General features: G+C 43.3%; 1 long non-coding RNA gene across 1 annotated transcript; it reads left to right on the forward strand.

Annotated features, from left to right (window-relative positions):
* Positions 1 to 1683: 1683 nt before the first annotated feature.
* LOC112076174 (uncharacterized) lies at positions 1684 to 5395 on the forward strand. The gene is made up of 3 exons (XR_002895123.2): positions 1684 to 1793; positions 4292 to 4432; positions 5284 to 5395. It is a non-coding gene; the product is annotated as an uncharacterized lncRNA (long non-coding RNA).
* Positions 5396 to 8442: the final 3047 nt, after the last annotated feature.

Genomic DNA, 8442 nt, shown 5'->3' on the forward strand with positions numbered 1-8442 from the left:
GACAAAATTTGCCAACGACGGACCGCCGCGCACAACAAGGTGAGTCTAAAAATGTCTTATATGCTGCTGCTGATGTAATATTCCAGGGAGATATGGTCAGCCACATCAGCTATGTTTTGAAAAGGCAGTAAACGAGGCTGAACTGTTTTGCTGCCAGACAAGGCCCCGCTGATAGCCAGGTGTAGCGGCGGTAAGGATTCACTCCACTGTGCTGAACAGAAAGCTCTGCTGTTGGGACAGTTTTACGTAGGCTCTAAACGTTTACGGGCACCGCTTGTCGTCGTTATAGTGCAATTAATGTATTGTTTAGTGTTATGTTATGTAGTGACTTTGCTAGTATGCATAAAAAAAAAAAAATCATGTTAGTTTTGTCCGAACCAAGATTTACAAGGTGAAATTGGATATGTTCCAACACTGGCCATCCATCCAAGGCCATCCACGACCATCCACGACCATCCACGACCATCCACGGCCATCCAAGCGTGGCCATCCAAGCGTGGCCATCCATGGCCATCCAAGCGTGGTCATCCAAGCGTGGCCATCCAAGCGTGGCCATCCAAGCGTGGCCATCCATGCGTGGCCATCCAAGCGTGGCCATCCATGCGTGGCCATCCAAGCGTGGCCATCCAAGCGTGGCCATCCAAGCGTGGCCATCCAAGCGTGGTCATCCAAGCGTGGCCATCCAAGCGTGGCCATCCAAGCGTGGTCTTGGAAGTCTGAAGAAATCCAGTATAGGATTCTGGGTTTGAATGGGAGTCGGGTTTTGTTTATCTCGCTAGCTAACTAACTGGTTGATACGTTGAATCACGTTAGTTACTACTAGGGTTTGGAGTGAAAACCTAAAGGATAGTAGCTCTCCAGGAACAGAGTTGGTCAGCACTGCAATAGTGATTTGGGATTTGTACAAAATACATAAAAGTAGAGGTCAATAAATCATAAAATAAATAAATCATCAAATAATCTGAACCAATTATGCTAATCTGTTATGTTAACAATCCGTTTTAATACACCCAGAAATTATGAAGCGATGAAGACCACCTGGAAAGTACCCGTGTAGACCTGCGACGCGCCCGCGGGAAAGCAACGCAACCGCAGCCTAGCAAATGAACGCACCCGAGTCGATCTGCATCCTGGAACGCACCCGAATCGACCTGCATCCTGGAACGCAACCACGGTCTAGCAATKTCACTAAAGCTAGCCAGCTGGGCCACGAGTAGTCGGAGCTAGTTCAGAGGTGACGTTTWTAACTATGTTTTAAATGTTTTTATTAATTTAGGAGCTGCAAATGCAATGCTCACTTATTTTTTTATTAATTGCCATTTTGCTTCCTATGGCGGGCAAGGGAGGACTGGTTGTAGGCCATGCAGGAAATGTGACCTCGCGTTATGGTCAGTACAGTACATTTACACCACGATATGAAAYGTTGATTTGAACCTTCTGGCCAACTACYAATAGGTCAGGCGGCGCCYCAMTGTCTGATTCATATCGCTTGATTTCYGATGATAGTTGTCGATTATATCGACTGATTGCAATTGTATGGGGTGTGCAGTTACCAATGACACCGGGTAGGCTGTCATTGTAAATAAGAATKTGTTCTTAATTAACCTGCCTAGTTAAWTAAAGGTTAAATTAAAGAAGATGGACGAGAATCTCCCCTTGATATTTAAAGCCCGCCTTTTGATTCGTGATTGGGTAGGATGGGGGGGGAATTGCGAGTTTTCGATTGGACAGCTGTCTCCTGACCTTCTAGCCCTGCCCAGTTGCGTTGAGAAAGATGGCGGCGATAGAAGTGGGTGAGTCTAGCCTCGGGCACAATAATGCGTTGTTTTCTTTAAACTACCGCAGTTTTAGCGCTATAAACACACATTTAGAACACTAGTTCAGAAGAGAATGAATAGGCAGCTGTTATTGACTATTTGCAAATGGTTCTTTGTTTCATAGTTGTAGTGTTGTGCCCAGAGAGTTGGCTAGCTAGCTAGCTTTCCCTGTCATAGCCGATAACTACGGCTTTATTTCCTGTCTATTGACCATAGCGTGCACTTTACCGGGGCCTTTCTGTTAACAGCCCTGACGCGCGGTCTGAACGGCAACTCGAAGTACGGTTTTGGAAACATAAGGAACGTATCTTTCATATCAGCGAGAAATAATCATTAAAAAAACCCCCAAAAGGTTAAATTACTACACATTTTTTTTTATAGGGTTAGTTCTCCCATACGGCCATATCTCCATGTTCCTGCGCTTGTTTAGGCAGAGTTGACCACAGTGCCAGTTATCTAGTGTGCTCCGAACATCTATGGAAAGATAACGTTAACTTGGGAGGAAGTGGGGTTCCTCGGCTGGATGCCCACAGCCTTATGAATTTGTGCAAAACAGCTACAGTAAGTGTATCTTTTTATTTAAAAGATAATTTATTGTTGATATGAAGGTAAGGGACCTTTCAGATGGCTTGTAGATGACCCGTCAGTAGATGGCCCGTCAGTAGATGGCCCGTCAGTAGATGGCCCGTCAGTAGAGAGCCCGTCAGTAATGGCCCGTCAGTAGATGGCCCGTCAGTAGATGGCCCGCAGTAGATGGCCCGTCATAATGTCCCGTCAGTAGATGTCCGTCAGTAGATGGCCCGTCAGTAGATGTCCCGTCAGTAGATGCCGTCAGTAGTGGCCCGTTCAGTAGATGGCCCGTCAGTAGATGGCCCGTCAGTAGACTGGCCCGTCAGTAGATGGCCCGTCAGTAGATGTCCCGTCAGTAGAGGTCCCGTCAGTAGATGTCCCGTCAGTAGATGTTCCCGTCAGTAGATGGCCCGTCAGTAGATGGCCGTCAGTAGATGGCCCGTCAGTAGATGGCCCGTCAGTTAGAAATGTCCCGTCTGTAGATGCCCGCTCTGTAGATGGCCCGTCAGTAGATGGCCCGTCAGTAGATGGCCCGTCAGTAAGATGGCCCGTCAGTAGATGGCCCGTCAGTAGTGGCCCGTCAGTAGATGGCCCGTCAGATAGATGGCCCGTCTGTAAGATGTCCCGTCTGTAGATGTCCCGTCTGTAGATGGCCCGTCAGTAGATGGCCCGTCTGTAGATGGCCCGTCAGTAGATGGCCCGTCAGTAGATGTCCCGTCAGTAGATGTGGCCCGTCAGTAGATGGCCCGTCAGTAGATGGCCCGTCAGTAGATGACAGTAGATGTCCCGTCAGTAGATGGCCCGTCAGTAGATGGCCCGTCAGTAGAAGTGCGCCCGTCAGTAAAGATGTCCCGTCAGTAGATGTGCCGTCAGTAGATGGCCCGTCAGTAGATGCCCGTCAGTAGATGCGCCGTCAGTAGATGGCCCGTCAGTAGATTGGCCCGTCAGTAGATGGCCCGTCAGTAGAATGGCCGTCAGTAGCGATGTCAGTAGATGTCCCGTCAGTAGATGGCCCGTCAGTAGATGTCCCGTCAGTAGATTGGGCCCGTCAGTAGATGGCCCGTCAGTAGATGGCCTGTCAGTAGATGGGCCCGTCAGTAGATGTCAGTAGATGGCCCGTCAGTAGATGGCCCGTCAGTAGATGGCCGTCAGTAGATGTCAGTAGATGTCCGTCAGTTAGATGGCCGTCAGTAGATGTTGTCCCGTCAGTAGAATGGCCGTCAGTAGATGTCCCGTCAGTAGATGTCCTGTCAAGTATTGATGTCCTGTCAGTAGATGTCCTGTCAGTAGATGTCCTGTCAGTAGATGTCCCGTCAGTAGATGGCTGGAGACTTACATTTGGCTTTACTAACTTTAAACATTAACATCAGCTATCTGAGCAAGCTAACCGATCGCTGTACATAGCCCATCTGTAAATAACCCATCCAATCTACCTACCTTCATCCCCATATTGTTTTATTTACTTTTCTGCTTTTTTTGCACACCAGTATCTCTACTTGCACATCATCATCTGCTTCATCTGTCAATCCAGTGTAATCTGCTAAATTGTAATTACTTCGCTACTATGACCTATTTATTGCCTTACCTCCTCATGCCATTTGCACACACTGTATATAGACTTTCTTTTTCTATTGTGTTATTGACCGTACGTTTTGTTTATTCCATGTGTAACTCTGTGTTTGTCGCACTGCTTTGCTTTATCTTGGCCAGGTCGCAGTTGTAAATGAGAACTTGTTCTCAACTATCCTACCTGGTTAAATAAAGGGTTAGGGTTATATATATATATATATTATAATATAGAAATACCTGGTTAAATAAAGGTGAAATAATAAATAAATAGATGACCTACAGGCTGTGGATCGCTGTGGGATTCCCTGGTAGTCTCATATAAGTGTGTGTTGCAGAGCGTCACCGAGGGCGTCTGGCGGCCCTGGCCATAGCAGTGGTGGTGATCGCTGTGGGAGTTCCCTTGTGGTGGAAGACCACTGAGACATACAGGGCATGGCTACCTGTCCACCCAGATCAACCAGCTAGCTCAGCTGCAGGTAACACAGCTGTGTGTGTGAGTTAACAGAGATGTGTGTGAGAGAGTTAATATAGTTGTGTGTGTGAGAGCGAGAGAGAGAGATAGATATGACAACAGCCAGTGAAAGTGCAGGGCGCCAAATTCAAACAAAAGAAATCTCATAATTAAAATTCCTCAAACATACAAGTATTATACACCATTTTAAAGATAAACTTGTTGTTAATCCCACCACAGTTTCCGATTTTAAAAAGGCTTTACGACGAAAGCATACCATGCGATTATGTTAGGTTAGCACCTAGTCACAGAAAAACACAGCCATTTTTCCAGCCAAAGACAGGAGTCACAAAAAGCAGAAATAGAGATAAAATTAATCACTAACCTTTGATGATCTTTCATCAGATGACACTCATAGGACTTCATGTTACACAATACATGTATGTTTTGTTTGATAAAAGTTCATATTATATTCAAAAAATCTCAGTTTACATTGGCGCGTATGTTCAGTAATGTTTTGCTTCCAAAACATCGGTGATTTTGCAGAGAGCCACATCTAGTGGAAGTCTTAGGTAGTGCAATATGACCCCATAGACACTGTATATTGGATAGGCAAACCTACAAACCTCAGATTTCCCACTTCCTAGTTGGATCTTTTCTCGGGTTTTTGCCTGCCATATGAGTTCTGTTATACTCACAGACATCATTCAAACAGTTTAGAAACTTCAAAGTGTTTTCTATCCAAATCTAGCAATAATATGCATATATTAGCTTCTGGCCTGAGTAGCAGGCAGTTTACTTCTGGCACCTTATTTCATCCAAGCTACTCAATACTGCCCCAGCCATAAGAAGTTAACAGAGCTCTGTGTGTTACAGCTCCAGTTGAGTGTGGAAGTGGAGGTGGTGTTCTCTAGAGGAACTCTGACTGCTGAACACCAGAAGAAGATTGATCCCACACACACACGCCTGGAGGAGCACACTGTGGACGGTGAGAGGAGGTGTTTGGATGCACGAGGGTGGTTCTGAGATGCCACGAGGGGTGGTTCTGGAGATGCCACGAGGGGTGGTTCTGGAGATACACGAGGGGGGTGGTTCTGGAGATACCACGAGGGGGGTGGTTCTGGAGATACCACGAGGGGGGGTTCTGGAGATACCACGAGGGGGGTGGTTCTGGAGATACCACGAGGGGGGTGGTTCTGGAGATACACACGACGAGGGTGGGTGGTTCTGGAGATACCACGAGGGGGGTGGTTCTGGAGATACCACGAGGGGGGTGGTTCTGGAGATACCACGAGGGGGGTGGTTCTGGAGATACCACGAGGGGGGTGGTTCTGGAGATACCACGAGGGGTGGTTCTGGAGATACCACGAGGGGGGTGGTTCTGGAGATACCACGAGGGGGGTGGTTCTGGAGATACCACGAGGGGGGTGGTTCTGGAGATACCACGAGGGGGTGGTTCTGGGGATGCACGAGGGTGGTTCTGAGATACCACGAGTGGGGGGGGGTTCTGGAGAACACGAGAGGTGGATCTATAAGGTTGCTAATTGATAATGACCTGGTGGTTCCTATAACTAATGATAATGACCTGGTGGTTCTATACTAAGATAATGTCATGGTTGTTCTTACTAATGATAATGACCTGGTGGTTTCTATACTAATGATAATGACCTGGTTGTTCTATAAGCATAATTGATTAATGACCTGGTGGTTCTATACTAATGATAATGACATGGTGGTTCTATACAGAGTCTACTAATGATAATGACCTTGTGGTTCTAACTAAGTACTAATGATAATGACCTGGTGGTGCTATACTAAGTCTACTAATGATAATGACATGGTGGTTTATACTAATGATATGACATGGTGCGTTTATACTAAGTCTACTAATATGATAATGACCTGGTGGTTCTATACTAAGGTCTACTAATGATAATGACTTGTGGGTTCTATACTAAGTTCTACTAATGATAATGACATGGTGGTTCTATACTAAGTCTACTAATATATGACCTGGTGGTGCTATACTAAGTCTACTAATGATAATGACCTGGTGGTTCTATACTAAGTACTAATGATTAATGACCTGGGTGGTGCTATACTAAGTCTACTAATGATAATGACCTGGTGGTTGCTATACTAAGTCTACTAATGATAATGACATGGTGGTTCTATACTAAGTCTACTAATGTAATACATGGTGGTTCTATACTAAGTCTACTAATGATAATGACCTGGTGGTTCTATACTAAGTCTACAATGATAATGACCTGGTGGTTCTATACTAAGTACTAATGATAATGACCTGGTGGTGCTATACTAAGTCTACTAATAAAATGACATGGTGGTTCTATACTGAATCTACTAATGATAATGACCTGGTGTGCTATACTAAGTCTACTAATGGCAAGATAATGACCTGGTGGTTCTATACTCAGTCTACTAATGATAATGACCTGGTGGTTCTATACTAAGTACTAATGATAATGACCTGGTGGTGCTATACTTAAGTCTACTAAATGATAATGACATGGTGGTTCTATACTAAGTCTACTAATGTAATGACCTTGTGGTTCTATACTAGTGATAATGACATGGTGGTTCTATACTAAGTCTACTAATGATAATGACCTGGTGGTTCTATACACTAAGTCTAAACTAATGATAATGAACCTTTGTGTTCTATACTAAGTCTAACTAAATGATAATGACTGGTGTTCTATACTAATGAATAATGACATGGTGTTCTTATACTTAAGTCTAACTAATGATAATACACTGGTGCGTTCTATACTAAGTTCTACTAATGATAATTGACCTTGTGGTTCTTATACTAAGTCTACTAATGATAATGACATGGTTGGTTCTATACTAAGTCTACTAATGATAATGACCTGGTGGTGCTATAACTAAGTCTACTAATGATAATGACATGGTGGTTCTTTACTAATGGATAATGACCCTGGTGGTTCCTATACTAAGTCTACTAATGATAATGAACCTGGTGGTTTCTATACTTAAGTCTTACTCAATGATAATGACATGGTGGGTTCTATATTAAGTTCTACTAATGATAAGACCTGGTTGGTTCTATACAAGTCTACTAATGATAATGACCTTGTGGTTCTATACTAAGTCTACGTTAATGGATAATGACCTTGTGGTTTCTATACTTAAGTCTACTAATGATAATGAACCTGGTGGTTCTATACTTAAGTCTACTAATTGATAATGACTTGTGGTTCTATACTAATCTACTAATGATATATGACCTGGTGGTTCTATACTAAGTATTATACTAATGATAATGACATGGTGGTTCTATAACTAAGTCTAACTAATGTAATGACCTGGTGCGTTTCTATACTAAGTCTACTAATGATAATGACCTTTGTGGGTTCTAATACTAAGTCTACGCTAATGATAATGACCTGGTGGTCTCTATATAAGTATACTAATGTAATGACATGGTGGTTCTATAACTTAAGTCATACTAATGATAATGACGCTGGTGTTTCTATTACCTAAGTATACTAATGATAATGACCTTGTTGGGTTCTATTACTAAGTCTACTAATGATTAATGACCTGGTGGTTCTATTACTTAAGTCTATAATGATAATGACCTGGTGGTTTCTATACTAATCTACTAAGATAATGACATGGTGGTTATTATACTAATCCCTACTTAATGAATAATGACCTGGTGGTGCTTCATACTAAGTCTATAATATGATAAATGACATGGTTGGTTCTATACTAAGTCTAACTAAGATAATGACTGGTGTTTTAATACCTAAGTCTACTAATGAAATAATGACATGGTGGTTCTATAACTAAGGTCTACTAATGATAATGACCTGGTGGTGCTATACTAAAGTATACTAAATGAGAAATGACATGGTGGTTCTTATAACTAAGTCTACTAATGGATATTGGAACATGGTGGTTCTATAAATAAGTCATACTAATGATAATGAGCCTTGTGGTGCTAAACTAAGTCTACTAATGATAATGACTGGTGGTCTATACTAA

Source organism: Salvelinus sp. IW2-2015, unplaced genomic scaffold (assembly GCF_002910315.2).
Source record: "Salvelinus sp. IW2-2015 unplaced genomic scaffold, ASM291031v2 Un_scaffold3604, whole genome shotgun sequence".
Taxonomy (NCBI): domain Eukaryota; kingdom Metazoa; phylum Chordata; class Actinopteri; order Salmoniformes; family Salmonidae; genus Salvelinus; species Salvelinus sp. IW2-2015.